Source organism: Bos taurus, chromosome 26 (assembly GCF_002263795.3).
Source record: "Bos taurus isolate L1 Dominette 01449 registration number 42190680 breed Hereford chromosome 26, ARS-UCD2.0, whole genome shotgun sequence".
Classification (NCBI taxonomy): domain Eukaryota; kingdom Metazoa; phylum Chordata; class Mammalia; order Artiodactyla; family Bovidae; genus Bos; species Bos taurus.
This window is the reverse complement of record NC_037353.1, coordinates 13,246,337-13,264,612: the sequence shown is the minus strand read 5'-3', so window position 1 is coordinate 13,264,612 and position 18,276 is coordinate 13,246,337.

Below are 18,276 nucleotides of genomic sequence, written 5' to 3'. Positions count from 1 at the left end.
ACTCCGCTGAGTGCTAAATGTCCACCTTTACAATAAACAAGTTCACTAATGACAACTCACACTAAAATAAAACACATTTCTGATATTGGCTTCTCATCTTTAAAGATTAGCTCAGCCACTGTTTCTTTCTTGGAAGCCTTCCCTGACCCATCTTGCTTCTCCTCCATCCTCACTCCCTTTTGGGCTAAGCATCAGTGTGAAAAGTGAAAGTGTTAGTTATTCAGTCATGTCCAACTCTTTGTGACCCTTTGGACTGTAGTCCACCAGGCTCCTCCATCCATGGGATTTCCCAGACGAGAAGACTGGAGTGGGTTGCCATTCCTTTCTCGAGGGGATCTTCCTGACCCAGGGATCAAATCCAGGTCTCCTGCATTGCAGGCAGATTCTTTACTGTCTGAGCCACCAGGGAAGCCCTAAGCATCAATGGGTCCCCTTTTCTCAATCAAAGCCTGATCATATCCTTGAATAAAAGGGATCTCTAATATTTTGGGCACACACTAAGGAGTCTTTGGAAACAATGCTGACAGTAATAAGAAGTAGGTCATATGAGGGGTCTCTAAATTGAAAGGGGTGGGATTACTTGTTGGAAATTTGGCCTAAAATCAAGTTTAAAGAGCATACAAACCAGAAGGGAAAATAAGAGATTGAGCTAGGAAACAAGAAGACAGCAGAATTCCTATCAATTTGCCAAGATGTTTTTGCTCACTGTTGAGGGCATGGCTTAGTGCCAGACAGGGTGTGGGACTTACCCCCTAGGTCACTCTTCAGAGCACCAGCAGCCAGTTAGGAATGCTCTTGGCCTCTTCTCCCCTCTTCTCTTGGGAAGCTGGAGACTAGAAGAGACACTCGAAGGGTTAGCCTCTTAGCTGTGGGTCAAACGGGCTCAAGGCTGCTGGAGGAAACGATTCTGACCCGAGCTTCTTGAGCTCCTAATCCAAGGTTTGCAACAAAACAAGGGGATCTGAGGTAGATATTAGAAGTTGGAACAAGTGGCCTTGGGGTTAAATTATGGAAATAGACAGGGCAGGACAGTCTGGAGACCCAAGTTCAATTTCTGCATCTGCCACTGTTAGTTTGATGATGTTGGACAATTTAAACTTCTTGAAACTTTGTTTTCTGTAACATGAGAATGCTAGTAACCATATTTTGCCTACTTCTCAAGATTGTTATATCAAATGAAAAATATCAGTGAAAGAGCTTTGCAAACAAAGACACCCGAGCATGAGAGAGGTGTTATAAATGAGGGTTCCTTCCTGCGGGGCAGGCACTGGTCGTGGCCTTCCTGGGCTTGCAGGGGCAAGTGGGCAGGAGCTGCTCCTGGCCAGGGGAGGATGTGGGCAGATTTTGGCAAAGGATATTGGCAACAAAACTGGGTTTTCTATCATTTCTGACCACCCTTCTCAAGAATGACCTAATGGTGCTGGAAAAAGTCCAGGGAAGAACTGATTGATGAAGGGAAGGGAGCAACTTTTAGGAGGAGATACGTGGAGGAGATAAGGAGTCTCTCACAGAGGGAGATAAAGCCTGAGAGGCTAGAAGCAGTGGTAGAATAGAATCAAGCAGTACATAGGTTAAGTTCAAGAAGGATTTAGATATTCACGGATGATAAAGTTGACTACTGAACAACTTTGGGGATGTTTATGGTAAATCACCACCATGAAGTCACTATCATGAGGGCTCCCCTTAAAATACTTTTTAAAAAATCTCTCTTGAGACTAGGGTTGGATAGCTGCTATATCTGATGTCTATTTTTTGATTAAAATTTTTCAACTTAAAACTTCTGCTAACTATTTGAAAAATGGAGGCATAGTTAATTTACAATGTTGTGTTAGTTTCAGGTATACAGAAAAGTGATTCAATTACTTTTATCAGATTCTTTTCCATTGTATGTTGTTACAAGATATTGAATATAGTTCTCTGTGCTATATAGGTGCTTGTTGTTTATTTCAAATTTAGTATTGTGTATATGTTAATCCTCAAATCCTAATTTATCTTCACTCCCCACTGCCATCCCCTTTAGTAACCATAAGTTTGTTTTCTGACAGCTCCTTTCAGCTCTCTTTGTTAAAGAATTGAGTAGAGAAGCAGTGAAAACTCTTTTTCTTGCTAAGGGGCCTTCTCTGCAGCGCTCAGTGCAACTGTAGCCACTGGTGCCATGCCTCTAATTCCTGCTGAGTCCTCTGTACGAAAAGGAATACGTCACCTCCTTCCTGATGTACCCCGGTGCCTGGCACAGCTCCCGGCATGCACTGGTGCTGCATCCGTGTGGTAAATTAAACGCCATTTTCCCAAGAGTTACTGATGGAGTTCTTCTTCAGAGGAGCTGTTGTTTTAGGACCTTGGTCTGAGCGAATGTAAGTGTTTTAGAATTTCACACAGAGCTGTCAGGGCTGAAATCTGGTCTGTAAGGTTTGTCTTGGACCATTCACACTACCCACTCGGGCCAGCCTGCCTCGGTCTGCTCCATGTCTGACTCAAACGGTCAGGTTTCTGCTTTCTTCTGCTCTGTTTGTGGTTATGGAGCCTCTGCTTTCTGCGTGTGAGCAGAGGTAACCCTCTGAATTGATGGCCTGTCTCCTTGGATTCCTTTCTTAGCCACCTTATTTCTCAGGTCTGGCCATCTGCACGTTTCCTCCTTAGATAACTCTGGTGGTGCCAGCCCCATGCCCAGGCTTTGAGGGGCTGCCTTCTCTCTGGCCTTGAGGGGTTTGGTTCCAGGGGCTCCAACGTGTCTATGAGAAGAGAATTAGCAGAACAGAAGTCCTTCCCTCCTCTTTGCCTGAAAAAGGAGTTGTCTTGGGGACATATACTTCCTTGATGAGTCAGTCGGGGGCTTCGAGGAGAATGGCCCTTAACCTGTATCACATGCTGCCCATCCCACAGCACAGCCACAGCCAAGAACATAGCCTTTACCTCCCAGTCTAGCCTCATGTGTATAGGTCCCAGCAAGAGCTATGAAAGTTGAGGGCCTTTGGGGCACCATTGTCCTGGGGCAGTGGGAGCAGAACTTTTTGGTGTTCTCATCAACAGAGCCAAGAGGCTGCCAAAAATTGTTCAGTCCTACAGGGAGCCGCACATGTGAAAGCTGTAATGGGCTCCTGGCCCACGTGCCCCCATGAAAGACCGCTCTTGGCAAAGGGTGTAGGAGGAGGTGCAGACTGGACCATGGCCTATGCCTTGGCTGGGAGCGAGGCCGTTCCATAAAGGCCTGGCAGAGCCTCTCTGGGGTGAGCTGGCATGGGCCCTGAGGCTTTGGTGGGGAGGTTGGCCACTGTCTGTACTTACTCATTGGTTCGCACACCAACACTGCTCCCACTACAGCCCTGAGCAGCCACGTCTGAGTCAGCTGGGGCTGCTCTACTACTCACTGGGTGGCTGAAACAACAGACATTTATTTCTTACAGATCTGGAGCCAGGGAAGTCCAAGATCAAGATCCTGTCTGGTGAGGCTCACTTCCTAGTTTGCAGACAGTCACTTTCTTGTTGTGTCCTCACGTGGTGGAGAGCAGAGGGAGAACACTAACCCCATTCATGATGACCCCATCCTTAGGGCCTAAATTACCCCCCAAAGTCCCCACCTTCTAATACTATCACATTGCGGGTAGGCCAGGATTTCAACACAGGAGTTTTGGGGGGATATATATACATCCACTCTCTAGCAAGCCCTTGGGCAAAGCACCCAGGTTGCTCACCAGGATTTGTGCAGCACTGGGAACACATCATAGCCCTGGGCCTCAGGAAGCTGCCTCTCTGATTTGAAGGTGAACATTTATCAAGTGTTTCCTCCATGCTGTAGCAGGGTTTCCTGAATTTAGTACTTTGACTAAAATAAGCACTACTATCCTCCATTTCACAGCTGAGAAAACTGAGGCACAGATATCCTGAATCAGGACAATTCCTTCCGACAAACAAGGAGTATGAAGCTTGGGAGAGTGGGGTCTCAGTGGGGCCCTGCCTAGGATGTGCAGTCCAATAGTGAAGAGCATGGGCTGACTGTTCAAATTCCATCTCTGCCTTCCATGACATAATCTCAGACCCTTAGTTCTCTGAAAGCTCCCATCTTTCCTAATCCCAATGCAGAATACTCTCTGTTTTCAGTTCTCAGATCTGGCTCTGCATTTATGAATTAACTTGCGTCCTGCTCTTGTAGACTTTACCAGGCTTCTAGACGCATCCCATTCATATGCTTCCCTATGGATGCCCATCACTATGTCCTGAATTTATGGGTAATTCAAGAACAGGATCATCCAAAAGGAAACAAAGGGAGTTATGCCCTTACCTTTTGGGGTAACTTCTGTATCAATGCTTTCATGTCCTCACGTCTCCCAGTAGGAGGTGCTGATGCTCTCAATTTGTAGCCATAGTTTATCACTGAGCTCGGTGTGAAATTAACATTCCTGCCATAAGCCTGTGATGTATTATCTATAGATTAAGTCCTGAAAGTGAAAGTGAAAGTGAAGTCACTCAGTCGTGTCCGACTCTTTGCGACCCTGTGGACTATAGCCCACCAGGTTCCTCCATCCATGGGATTCTCCAGGCAAGAATACTGGAGTGGGTTGCCATTTCCTTCTCCAGGAGATCTTCCTGACTCAGGGATCGAACCCAGGTCTCCCACATTGCAGGAAGACGCTTTAACCTCTGAGCCAGTCCTAGGTACCTAAATATACACCAAGTTAGAAAGCTCTCCCTATGTCATGCTCTAGTTCATTAACAGAATCCAAAAGGAATGGCAGAATGTTATCTGTTTTTAGTAACATGTATCCAGCTTCAAATATGTCTCATGTCATAAGAGAGACACATTGATTCATTCAACCAAGCAATAATAGAGACTACTCTGTGAGATATAAAGAGATGGTCCCTGGATACAAATGCTTTATTGTTGGTATAGAAGACACAAAATTTTACAAAAATCCTTTAAGAGAAGTAAGAGTACCACAGAAATTTAGATTACTTTCAGTTAGGGTGATCTAGGACAGTTTCATGGGTGAGGCAACAGGTGAGTTGAATCTTAAGGGATGAGCATTCAGGAGGCAAGGATTCCAGAAGATAGAAAACTTGTAGGAGGGACAAAAGTGGACCTGATCAGAGTGAAGGAAGGCGGGAATTAAGCCTGGAAAGATGGTAGGCGGACCATATAGGGCAAAGATCTAAACAAAAACATGAGGATTCAGCTTAACTTTTGCCATGACTATTGGATATCACGGGGCTGTATTAATATTTGCTCTAGCCAGAAGTCCTCTGGAAGGCAGCACAGAGGATCAAGTCTATATCTCAGAGACTACTATTGGAAAGCAAGTAAGTAGAGAGCAGATTAAAATCTCCAGTTAAAGTCATCAAACAAGACATAAGTGTGTGTGTTGGGGGTGGGGGGATGGAATTTAAGCTGAAGTTTTCTGTAATTTGCCCATTAACTTTGTGCTGACCCGATTTGATGTAGGTTGAGCAGCTAAGGAGTGGGGTGAAGATGGAGACCAGGGCCCCTGGCCAAATGTCAGCACGATCCTAATTAAATGTTATCCTGAAAAACAGTGGCTAATTGCAGACAGTTACAGTGGCTTTGCCCAGACGGTTTCTACTAACACAAATCTTAAATTACTGCAGTCTGTAGGGCAATTTTAATTATTTTTACACTTTTAGATTTCAATTTGATTTTAAGTTCTCTAGGGTTGATAGACTGGGCAGAAATAATGCAAAAACTCATTAAAATGTATAATGAAAGTGGAGACTAGCCTAACCTTGCTTAGTAAGCTAGACTATGTACCTAAATGTTAATTAAAATGATTTATCATGGGGCTTCCCTGGTAGTTCAGTGGTAAAGAACCTACTTGCCGATGCAGGAGACATGGATTGGAGCCTTGGGAAGATCCCACATGCCACAGAGCAACTAAGCCCATGTGCCATGACTACTGAGAGCATGTGTTCTAGAGCCCAGGAGTTGCAACTCCTGAAGCCCCCATAGCCCACAGCCTGAGCTCCATAACCAGAGAGGTCACCACAATGAGAAACCCATGCACTGCAACGAGAGTAGCCCCCACTCTCTACAACTAGGGAAAAGCTTGCACAGCAACGAAGATCCAGCACAGTAAAAATGTAAATAAAATGATTGCAAAAGTGATTTATCAGGTCAGGTGAGAGATGCTAGAAAGATAAGAAAGTGCCAGAAAGATAAGAAAGACTTTCCGATTTCTGTGCTCACAAAAACTACTCAGGGTGCTTTGAAGACACAAATACATAAAATGAGAAATTGATCTCTATGATGCTAAATGAAATGTTAGAAGGAGTGGCTGATGAACAGGGGATTTTCACTTAATCATCCATCTCCCCATGTGTTCCCCGGGAAAAAGAGGGGAACTTCTTTATATAATGGTTTTTGTTTTTACTGTGACTAGATGAAAAACCATAGCATATTAAAACTAGATCATCTGATATCTCATTCATTCATTCATTAAATGAATTTTTTTTTTTTTTGAGTGCTGACAGGAACCAGGTTCTGGGTTTACAATGAGGCTTCAGATGGACAAAAGGGGTTTACATTCTAGTGAACGGTGCAGACTAAGGGCAAGTAAAAAGAGAGAGAAACTACAAACTATGTTATGAAAGAGTCCAATAGTGGGCTGAAACAGAGGAGAACGAGGAAACTTACATGGAGGAGGAGCTCAGAAAGGGAACTGAGGTGCAGAAAAATGGAGGGACCTGTCCAGGGTCACCAGATGGTCAGGGGTGAGGCCAGAGCCACAGTCTCCTGGCTCCAGGGATCTTTGGACTATGCCATGTGCTGTCTGCTCTGACTTGGAACCTGCCTTCTATTCTTTAGCGTCTGTGGGGATACTGGATGATTTCTTGGCTAGTTGCTAAAGTACATGGAAAGCTGAGTAGTGGGGAAAGGAGAGGGTCACGGACTAGAGGTGTGCTACGGGCTGCTAGAGGTTTCCAGAAAGCTCAGAGAGGGGACGCTGCAAACTTTTAGAGGTCATTGCCCTGTCTGGGAGAAGACCTATCATGTGATGTAATTCTTAGCAATGGAACATGAGTGAGAGTGTATAGAGGGTGGGGTGGGGGCTTCCTGCCTTTTCTCCCATCTCCATGGGAACTGCCTGAGGGCCTCTTTCCACCAGGTTCCTCCTGCTGCTTTAGGTAGGGGCTGTTTGTCAGCCTTTGGATGAAGTATCAGGTAAAATCAGAGTGAATGAGCCTCAGCTCAAGCAAAGTACCAGTGTGAATAGAAGGATTAGATTGAAAAAGAGAAATTTCAAACCTATAACATTTTGCAAAAGAAGAAATTGTGTTTTCAATACAGACAGGCTAGTGCAGTATTCTCTAATGATGGGATTTCCATTAATGATTATAATAACTTTGCATATGGTAGCTGAAAAACATGCAGTGACTGAGTCCAGTCTTACTGTGGTTTCTGGCCCACGCCATTCATTGCTTCACTCATTTGCTCAACAAGTCTTTCTTGCCAATGAGTAGGCATTTGAACTGGGTGGATCCTGGAGGCAGAAATCTGGAAAAAAGGATGTCGGTGCCCTGTAAGGGACTCACGCCCAGTGGCATCAGCCTTGTTCTGGCTGGAGCAAGATTGCAAAGTTTACTAACCTCTTTCTCTTTAGAGGTTAATGGGCAAAATTTGGATGAATTTCAAGGTTCCTGATGATGAGGATGATGATACTGGCCCTCATTTATTGAACACTTGCCCTGTGCCAGACCTTGTTCTAAGCTCTTTGTGGCTATTGAGAGAATAAATGTTATCCTTAATTTTATACAAGGCTGTAACTGTAAAAATGGGATTTGAGCCCAACCAGACACTGTGCTGATGACATCTTTCAACCTGCTGGGCTAACAGAATATTAAGAATTCCTGGAGAAACTGGGAAAGCGTCACATTTTTCAGAGCAAAACTTTGGAAAGTACAGAGAAACCAACTTAATTTTTTCCTACAGTATGCTTGAACCCCTTCTGAGGAGCTAGCTTCTGTGTAGGGCAGGCCCCCTGACTTTTCTGGTTATCTGTAGATAAGGAAAGGCTTCCTAGTTACTGGTTGTCACAAACATATATCACTTCAAAAATAAAAGTATCCATAAAATTGAGTTGCCATATGATATAGCAATCTCACTCCTGGAATATATCCAGGAAAACTTTAATTAAAAAAGATACACGAACCCTTATGTTCGCAGAAGTGTTATCCACAATAACCAAGACATGGAACTAGCCTAAACATCCATCGACAGATGAATCAAGTACAATATACTATTATTCAGCCATAAAAAGAATAAAATAATGCCACTTGCAGCCACATGGATGGACCTAGAGGTGATCATACTGAGTGAAATAAGCCAGAAAAGAAGACAAATACCGTATAATATCATTTATATGTGGAATCTGAAGTATGATACAAATGAACTTATCTGTGAAACAGAACAGAATCACGGACATGGAGGAACAGATGGGTGGTTGCCAAGGGGGAGGGGTTAGGGGAAAGGACGCAGTAGGCGGTCGGGGTTAGCAATGCAACCTGGTATATATAGAGTGGATAAACAACAAGGTCCTTCTGTATCGCACAGGGAACGATATTTAATATCCTGTGATAAATCATAATGCAAAAGATATGAAAAAGAATGTATATATACGTGTGACTGAATCACTTTGTTGTACAGCAGAAATTAACATGACCTTGTAAATCAACTGTATTCAATAAAATAAATTTTAAAAAGAATAAAAGTATCTAGTCATGGTTGTTAGTTAAAACTCTAAATTTCATTCAAAGTTCTTTCTGGCAGCTCCAGATTGTGCCAGGCCTGGAAGCTGTAGCGTTGGCTTCTTCTTGGAAGCAGATTTTTTTTTTTAAGCATTTGACGGCAACAAAGGGATAGAGGATTAAGAGTCAGACTGGCACCGGAAATCCCTAAAGATGGCAGGACAGCCTCACTGTGCTTGTTCACACAGGCATCTGTCTCTGATCACAGTTGCCCTGATGGGGGACAGGCGTGTCTCAAGGCTCTGCTGGGAGTGTAATTTGTTGCTAACATCCCCAAAAGGATGTCAACCCAGCAGATATAATCTAAGAAGCCAGAGTAAAAAGGGAATCAAGTGTAACAGTGAAAATACTCTAAAACCCCTCTACACTCTCCATCTTCACATGAAGTTGTGCGTGTGTGTGTACACGCCTATGACATGCGTGCAATTCTACATTTGTCCTATGGCTCCTGTTAACTTTCATTTCTGAAGATAAACATGCATTAGAGTTAGCTCAGAAGCACCTAGTTCTTCGTCTTTTTCAAATATTTATGAACAATTCCATGTAGTGCCCACAAATTTTCAAGCATTATGAGTCCCATTGTAAGTGCTCAGTAAATATTCATTAAATCAACGAATGAACAGGAAGTTTGCTCAAAGGCAGGAAGATGTTAATGGGCTGGATGGCATTTAGGGACCCTGCCTTTACTCCTGTGTCTTGCGGCCTCTGTCCTTCCCTCAGCTTTCTCTACTTGGCTAAGTCAACATCTGTGCACCCTTAGAGGTTGCCTGTGAATGTCAGCTCCTATAACTGCAGGATGAAAAATGCCCTTTTCCAGGCTCACCCAGCTTGCATACAGGCCAAGGTCTGCTGTACAAAACACACTGTAATAGTGAGTTGTTCGCATTTCATGGCTGCTGTTCTGGGCTCTCGTGTCTCATGCATCTCTGTTCCCACAGTGCCCAGCACAGGGCCCTCCAAGGGAGGGTTAGTAATGGGTTTGAGTGAATAAATCCTACCATCCATTCATCAGATACTAACTGTACACAGTGTCTCCCTCTAGCTGACTCGGGACTCTGTTTCTGATAAATGTCTTCCATCTTTTCATTCTGTAGGTAGGTTAGACCTTGCATTGGGCAACACGTCCTAACACCTTGGCTGGGTGCCTGGCATGGCCCCCCAGTGTTGTCACTCCATTGGAGAGACTGGGACAGAATCGGAGCCCTCATGGGCCTTGGCATCACCAATTATTAGATGCAGAAAAGTTCTCTCGATCCCTAGTTTGAGAGTTTGAGTTAAGGAGCTGATATGGCCCACTCATGGGGCTTCCAAAATCCTTGTCCAGAAATTGTATTGCTTTTCTCTTGAGTAGGAGCAATCTTCACGAAGAAGACAAGCTGTTGCTGGTCTGACCTGAGCCCTTTTAGAAAGTCTGGGGTGCTTCCATTTTTAGAGATTTTTGAGTTATTAATTAACAGTGAAATGCCAAGAGTTTCCAGGCAAAGAGGTGAATGCTTTCAACCCATAGAATGGCAAGATGATTGTACCATTACCAAGGATCTATTTTTTAAAAACAATGACTTCATAATATAGTAGTGGAGCGTAGGGATCCTGGAGCTCAGCCAGCCTGAGTTCAAATCCTAGCATTGTGCTCTCATGAGTCGTGTGACCTCGGGTGTGTTATTGTGCTCTCATGAGTCATGTGACCTCGGGTGTGTTATTTGGTCTTTCCATACCTCAGTTTCTAGTCTACACAAATGGGCATAGTTTTTAGGGTTTTTGTGAAGATTAAATGTAAGTCTTACATTAGTACCTAGACTCATAATGGTATGCTCTATATACATATCAGTCATTGGTATCATCTTAGTGCACTCTACACTATGTCATCTAGCAAGAGGATGCTAATTTAAAGTTTCATCTTAAACATCATTTTCGTGCACTCTCGTGAGGGGATCTCACTGACTGCATATATTTCTCTTGCAGATCATTTCAAAATTCTAAGTTTGAAGACCTTTGTAGATGAGGCCTGGGCCAGCTGGTCTCTCGATGCCCCTTGTGAAGTGGGCTGCCTGCCCCTGCTTCTGAGTGTGGTAGGTACCCCACTGAAAACATCCCTCCTCATCCCTAGTGGTGCACACCCAGCCTCAGGACTAGGGTTATTGCCAGGCTTCCATAATGACAATTTAGTGACTGGGGGCTGGTGGGCAGTGGGACCATGCAGATGCATCGGTGGTTGGATTCAATTAATTAATTGTTTGGCTGACCACAGGGTGCGGTTCTTGAAAGAACAGCTGCTGTTCTTTCTCTGGCTCAAGTTAAAGTGCTCACTTTTCCAGTTGGCATGGAACAAGTTCTCCACTACTAATAAACTCACTGGCACAATGCAAAGAGCCCTGGTGCCAGTACTTGGAGTACCTGGGCAGGGCTGGGCGAATCTTCTTCCCTAATTATCATTCTGACTGTCACCATCCAACTAGAGTTATGTGCAGTCACTACATGCATACCGAATAGGATTTACTGTCACCTAACACTTCCTATTGCTGTTCTAGCAAGAGGCTAGTATGTAGGAAGAGAGTCGTCCAAGTGGCCTGGAGGCTGAGAGAGTGGGCGCCCTGACTTCTGAGGTCACACTGAGCTGTGTGGTGACCTTGACAACGGCCCCACCATCATCAGGGCTCAAATGCTAACACCAAGGCCCTGTATTAGATGCCTGCCCTGCATCCTTCTGAATCTTGGCCATGTTCCAGTGCCACCGATGATCTCTGGCCTAGCAGCAGGGAGGTGGCAGTCACCATGCAGAGGAGTGGGGGTGGCTGCTTGGCACTTCCGGGCCTGTGATGCTGGGAGCAGGGCTACAAAATCCCCACCACTCTTCCCAGTAGCAGGGGAAGTGGCACCTTGGGAGCTTGAAGGCATGAAGTGCAAATGAGAGGAAGGAGCTTATTTTCAGATAAACATTCCAAATCATTCCAATGGCTGTAAGCAGACATTTTAAACCAAAGCCTTCTGGGACTCTGGCTGGCACTATTTGCCACCAGCTGGCATGCCATTACCCTTCACCTCTAGGCGTGGTCACCTGGTGGGTTTTGAGCGTGGGATGCCCATTATTTTCCTGGTTTCTCTTCCTGCAGGAAAAATGACCCATGTCAGTATCATGTCTATGTGCCTTGTATTTCTCACATGCTTTGCCTGAAGTGAGCAACGTGCATTACCCACCACCTGGAGAGGAACAGCACTTGCTGGGTCCTTAGTCCCTGTGGTCATCTAGCTGAGAACACACTGTCACTGAGCCCTAGCCCCCAGACTTGAGACCTCACTTCTTCTCAGCTCCAGTCCTGGCTCCTGCTTGAATCTGTGTTCCAAAGGATTCATTTCCCAACTGAGGATTGTCCACAGGTACATCCCAAGAGGGACAGAAAAAGGCATGCATGTTTAGTGAGCCATGTTAGCTTCCCAAATGGGGTCAAAGGTTACTTGCAGGTTCCTATGAGTCTAGATTCAGACAAGTTGTTATTCAAAAAAATTGCACCAGTTATTTGATGCACAGTGTTAGAGCAGGAAGGATCAGAGAGCTCACCCAGGGAACAGCATCTTCAAGATCTTTCTAAGCTACAACCATTTGCAGGGCACTCACCATTTAATGCAGGACACTCCTCATTTTTAAAAAGGCTTCACGCTCCCCGGAGCTCTCCAGGTGATCCAGGCATCGAAGTGCCAGGCCTTCGTGATGTGGCCCCCAGCCACTGCAGTGACCTCGTCTTCTCCCCATATTTCTACCACATCACGCTGCTTCAGGTTCTCCCAGAATGCCCCGGGCTTTTTCTCTGCACCCTGTCACCCCCTACTCAGATTTTCCCCCAGACACTTTTTAAGTTTCAGGACTTGCTCAGGCATCACCTCCTCCAGGAAGCTTCCCTTCCTCCCTCGGCCCTGATCAAGGTCCCTCTCCTGTGCTCCCCTGTGCCCTAGTGCTCCCACACTGGCCCGCATAGGCCCTTGCCCCATATACTTCTTTCAGGAGCCCTGGGGTCATCTAGAGGGGAGGGCTCACCTTTTCATCTGTGTAGCTTCCCTGGGCTGATTCAGTTCAGTTCAGTTGCTCAGTTGTATCCGACTCTTTGCAACCCCATGGACTGCAGCACGCCAGGCCTCCCTGTCCATCACCAACTCTTGGAGCTTGCTCAAACTCATGTCCATCGAGTTAGTGATGCCATCCAACCATCTCATCCTCTGTCACCCCCTTCTCCTTCTGCCTTCAATCTTTCCCAGCATCAGGGTCTTTTCCAAGGAGTCAGTTCTTCGCATCAGGTGGCCAAAGTATCGGAGTTTCAGCTTCAGCGAGTCCTGGACTGAATAAATGAGTGAAATAACTTTCCCTACAGACCTATTGAAAAGTTTTTAAGCACACTCATATTTATTACTTCTGTGTTATTGTGTATTATTATAAGTATTATTAAATACTTCATATTTATTACTCCTGTGTGTCAGTTTCGGGGTTGGGGAAAAAATGTAGTACCTAAACACCATACCTATAAAAGTCCTTGGAACACTAAGCAAGGTCTCGTGGGATTTTTTCCCCTGTGATACGCCTTTTGTATTACCAGATGGTTATTGATTGTTCTTCTTTATTGCACACGAGGTGGTGGTAGTGTAGTCGCTCAGTTGTGTCTGACTCTTGCGGCCCCATGAACTGTAGCCCGCTAGGCTCCTCTGTCCATGTGATTCTCCAGGCAAGAAAACTGGAGTGGATTGTTATTTCCTTCTCCAGGGCATCTTCCCGACCCAAGGATTGAACCTGGGTCTCCTGCATTGCAGGCGGACTCTTTATTGACTGAGCCACAGGGAAAGCCGCCAAGGATGTACACTGGGAGGAGTACATTATGATTACAGATGTTTGGAATGTCTGCTAGGGTATATTTCGGGCCTCCCTTATGGCTCAGCCGGTAAAGAATCCACCTGCAATGTGGGACACCTGGGTTCGATTCTGGGTTGGTAAGATCCCCTGGAGAAGGGAAAGGCTACCCACTCCAGTATTCAGGCCTAGAGAATTCCATGAGTCACAAAGAGTTGGACACAACTGAGTGACTTTCACTTCACTTTCACTTTAGGGCATATTACCCTAGTGTTTGGATTGGGGCTTGAACCACATTAGTATCAGAAATTCCTTGTTATTGGCTAATTATAACAGTTATAGCTAATTTCAGCTACATGTAACAGAAAGCACATTATACCATTATTTATTCCTTAAACCACCTTAGAGTTCCTTATTCCTGTCTCATATAAAAGAAGCCTGGAAGTTGGCTGGCATCTTCCATTTCCAAGCAGAGAGACCTTGGTTAAGTTAATAACTTCTAAACCCTTCAGATAACTATAAATTAAAAATAATGTTGTCATAGTGCTTTTGTGAAACTCTCATGTGAAAGGCCCTGGCCTTGCTCTGAATACGTATTCAATAAATGTTAGAAAAAACAAAACTAGTTTATTTCTGCTAGCTGTTTGCTCTATCAGTGCCTCTTTGGATAAGCTGCTTTTTAGTAGCATTGATAAACTTTCAGAGGATGTATAGTTTCAGATGTTAGCTCCATGCATCCCTGCGTTACCATTTTTGTTAACATTTGTTTTAAACACTGAGGTGAACCCTGACACAGCAGTATTCTCCTGTCCTCAGAGACTCTTGTAGAGGCAATGCTTCTTGTGGAGAAGATATTGCAAGAGTCAGAATGTGGCTCAGTTGCTATGCTGCTTATACATTTAGGTAGCACAGAAAAAAATTAAAATGAATCATGCAGAAGAAATCACCATTTTTGACTTAAGCCTACTTTGAGCTCAGAATGTTAATAACTTGCATGCAATGAATATAATCACCTAAATACAATAGTTGATGAATTACTTTATGCTATGCTATGCTATGCTAAGTCACTTCAGTCGTGTCCAACTCTGTGTGACCCCACAGACGGTAGCATTGCAAAATGCTCAAAAAAGTTGACAGTTTTTTTCTTTTTTTCAATTTGTAATTAATTTTCTTCATGTACTTATTCTATATAATTGACATATAACATTTATAAGTTTAAGGTGCACAATGTGTTGATCTGTTACATTTATATTTTGTAATGCAATTGCCACTGTAGCATTGCTATGCTAAGTCACTTCAGTCATGTCCGACTCTGTGTGACCCCATAGACGGCAGCCCACCAGGCTCCCCCGTCCCTGGGATTCTCCAGGCAAGAACACTGGAGTGGGTTGCCATTTCCTTCTCCAATGCATGAAAGTGAAGAGTGAAAGTGAAGTCGCTCAGCCGTGTCCGACTCTTAACGACCCCATGGACTGCAGCCTACCAGGCGTCTCCGTCCATGGGATTTTCCAGGCAAGAGTACTGGAGTGGGGTGCCATTGCCTTCTCCGGAATTACTTTATATGTACATTTTAAATGCAACATATTTGAGACCCAATGGACTGTAGCCCACTAGGCTTTTCTGTACATGGAATTCTCCAGGCAAGAATACTGGAGTCAGTAGCCATTCCCTTCTCCAGGGGATCTTCCCGACCCAGGTCTCCTGCATTGCAGGGAGATTCTTTACTGTTTACGGTCCAAGCTGCCAGGGAAACCCAAATACAACAGTTGATGAATTATTTTATATACACACTGTAAATCCAACATATTTAGTTATGATTGGGAAGCAGCCTTAAACTATTTCTGTTTTTTGTTTTTTTAGCAACAGAAAGATATAAAACAGTTACAAGTGGAAAGGCTACTGCAGCTGCCTTGTATTTTTAGCCCATAACCAAACCACTGAAGTCTCAAGATACTTAGAAAAATACAAAACAATAGTGTTCAAGTTAAGAATTGTATGTTTTGGGTGGGGAGGTGGGAATAACTGCTTTGGCTTAAAATACTCAACAGTTCGGAGTCATCATAGTTAGAAGACAGCAGCTCCTAAGGCGATCTGTATCTAAAGAGGGAAATCCAGCCAGGAAGCAAACTAAATGACTCTTCACTCACATCTTCACACTGTTCAGCTGAAGATGGTCCCATTAGAAGCTGTTGAGACCATTTTTACCATTTCATAAGGGAAATCATTTGGTAATATGAATGACATTTTCATCTTCTTATCTGGGATGAATGATAACTTATGAAACATCTTTCCCTTTTTATTTTTAAAATATTTTAAAGATATTTTAAAAAATGTGGACCATTTAAAGTCTTTGTTGAATTTGTTATAATATTGCTTCTGTTTTGTTTTGGTTTTTTGGCAGTGAGATATGGGGAATCTTAGCTCCCTGACCAGGAATCAACCCCACATCTCCTGCGTCAGGAGGCAAAGTCTTAACAACTGGACTGTCAAGGAAGCCCCATGTTTTCCCCTTTTAAAACATAAGCATCTGTATCCCAACCCAAAACAGACACCTTTCTGTGTCATCTACAGCCCACCAGTCCAGAGCCGGGGGAGCAGAAAGAGTGGAGTGTACTACAATCACAGATGTGTGATTTTTCCTGGTATACTAATCTCACTGTTAATTTTCATTTAACACATCATTCCTCTGAATGCCTGGGGCACAACACACTGGAAAACTGCAGGCAGGGAACAAGGAGGCGGCACTCACTCGCCCTTGTTTCTCAGGAACCCAGGCTCATCCAGCATGGAATTACAAGTGACCCCATCATCTGTGTCTGTGGGGAGGCTTCTGTCATGCATGGACCACGCCTCACTGGACACCCTGAGTCTCCTGGGGGGATTCTGTTGCCTCCATCATCCTGGCATTGGCTGCAGTTCTGGTCCAGACGGCCAGCACAGCTTCCTGGCTGCAGTGATTACCACCGTAGTACTCGCTCCCTCAGTGAGAGCGGGAGATCCTTTACTGCGGGCTCCCCTCCTCAGAGGCAGGAGTGTCTGCCAGTCAGTCAGTGTCTTCCGACCACATCCTTTTCTTAGACCTTTCTGGAGACGGTTCCCCTTAGTCCATCATTGATTTTCTTTATGAGTGTCTGGATCTTGGCTTCCTTTGCCGGGATGGGAATATTCTTTTGGGGAAGCACATTCAGAGAGTTGCTGATAATGCGGCCAGCCTCTGCTCAGCTGTCTGTCACTGACACCAGGCCCCACCGCGTCTCGCACACAGAGTTTAGAGAGTAATGGAGGACGAGGTATCTTCTTCAGAGGTTTTAGGCTCTCACTGCGTGTTGCATTCTCTTATGGACTGGAGCCTCGTCACCCCTCACAGACAGTTCTCATTTGGCCCCCTTCCAGGAGGTTCTCTGTGAAGCTGAGGCACTGGCTTGCTTGAAGCCAGGTGTTTCTCTCCAGCTTTTACTGACAACAGATTTGAATTTGAGAATCACGTGTTCTTCACCCAGCTTCTCTATGGAGTTTCACTCTTGGCCTTTTGCCTTCTCCATCATCTGAAAAAGAGTTGAGATATGCAAAAAGAAAATTCTTCTGACTTCTGGCTCAAGTTTGTTCTAAAAGTCTCCTTGTGCTTCATTTCACTCAAAGGTATTCTCAAACCTGCCATTCTTAAAAAGGATGTATATTTAGTTCAGACTTAATAGAAATGAAATAAGTCAGACGTTTTACCCTAGGTAGATCCATTTTTAAATCCTGAGAGTGCTAAAGTGATGACAAAAATAGCTGGACAGGTGTGAGAGCCCTCACAGGGAGCTGAATTTTAGGGGAATTGGCTTAAAGTGATGTTCCTCATCTCCTAAAGTGCTTTGCAGAGTGCTCAGAACAGCTGACTCACATTTTTATTGATTGAATCTTGCTGGGATAAGGGTATGAATTTGAGTTTAAATTCAGTACTTCTGTTGACTTTGTAACACTGGACTTGTGTCTCATTTTCCCTCCTATTGTATGGACCAGACTCTACCAATAAGGCCGCATCTAGCAAAGATGGTTTATGAAGCCATCGAGACCTGGATTCAGATCCTGGTTTCACCATTTCCTTGCTGTGTGATCTTGGACAAGTCACTTAACATCTCTTAAATTTCCTTATTTATACAAAGGGATTGTTGTAAGCATTGAAAAGGATAAATATTAATAGTTAACATAAGGCCGGTTAAAGTAAGCACTTGATTTATTATTTTATTTTGTGCTAAAAATGCACACTGCATCTGTTAGTTCCTCTTTCTCAGGGATCTCCACCTGTGACACGTTTACAAGCCAGGGATGCACAGGTGGGCATGTGAGTTAGGTATGATGAGTTAAGGTCAGCCTATCAGCTGTATAAATAACATGGCCTTCTTTTCTCTCTCACTTTAAAGTTGGAACATAGGCTCTGCTCTATAAAGTCCCCAGAATCTGGGTTCCTAGGCTGTTGTGAAGCCTCCATTGCCAAGGTCATCTTATGGTAATAAAGTGGGTGGCAATAATTCCAGACATAAGGTTTTCATTCCAGCCACCAGGAAGGAGGAGGTGAAGATGAGAAAAGAGTGAGGCCAGCTCTTGCTTCAAGAAGGTTCCTGGAATGTGCTGCATAAATTCATGTTTACATTTCACTGACCAAAAAGTAGTTTCACGACTTCACCTAGCTGCAAGGGAGAATGGTG